The sequence below is a fragment of the Gekko japonicus genome, unplaced genomic scaffold, assembly GCF_001447785.1.
Source record: "Gekko japonicus isolate JY-2015 unplaced genomic scaffold, Gekko_japonicus_V1.1 scaffold5688, whole genome shotgun sequence".
NCBI classification, from domain to species: domain Eukaryota; kingdom Metazoa; phylum Chordata; class Lepidosauria; order Squamata; family Gekkonidae; genus Gekko; species Gekko japonicus.
In genome coordinates, this window is record NW_015163794.1 from 39,876 (window position 1) to 40,720 (window position 845).

At 42.6% G+C, this 845-nt stretch overlaps 1 pseudogene; it reads right to left on the reverse strand.

Annotated features, from left to right (window-relative positions):
- LOC107107637 overlaps positions 1–97 on the reverse strand; it is a 9,310-nt pseudogene extending 9,213 nt beyond the window's left edge.
- Between the last annotated feature and the right edge of the window lie 748 nt (positions 98–845).

Sequence of the window (845 nt, forward strand, 5' to 3'; positions counted from 1 at the left end):
CAGAGAGCTGGCGTTTCCTGCGCACCTGAACGCCGGCTCTCTGCACGTAACCGGAGGATCGGGTGGGCGGGCGGGGACGTCCCCAACATGACGTCATCGTGTCGGGGATGCCCCGCCCCCTCCAGGGATGCCCCAAAGTCCCCCGCTGGGGGTGAAGATAGGACTTGGCCACCCTACTTCTGCCAGGCCTTTGGCTGAGGCCGTGGGCATCTACCAGCTGGCCTCCCTACTGCTATTACATGAGGCCACCACAGCTTGGCGTCGGCCCACTTATTTTCCCTGCTGTAGAAACTGGAATTAAATGTGTTGCACTGCTCATTCTAAACATTTTAAAGTGATCTTATTGTACTATTTTATTGTATTATTTTAGATTGTTTTATATTTATTGCTGTGAGCCGCCCGAAGCCCGTTCACGGGAAGGGTGGGATATAAATTGAAATAAAAAATAAAAAATAAAATACATGTTCTTTAACTGCGTATACCATAGGGCGATCCGCATGGAGACTATTAGTCCGTTGTTAGAAAGGTTTTCTGGCAGATCAAATAAAATCAAACTTGACTACCTCCTGTCTGACAGGAACCACCAGACAACAAAGTTTACAAGGAACATAAAATGCATGGCAATTAGATTAAGTTCTAATCTTTTATCTAAATTATACATGTATTATGGATGTTTTATTCCATTTCTGTGTTATAGTCACAGTTTTTTAATTTAATAATGCCACTTGGTTTTATCCCATATTTCTTATTCAAGTTTTTTTTTTTGTCAAATGACTGAGTATGCTGGTCATTGACTGTAACAATAAATCTACTATATATTTCATTGTCTTAGCCAGGGCATGATT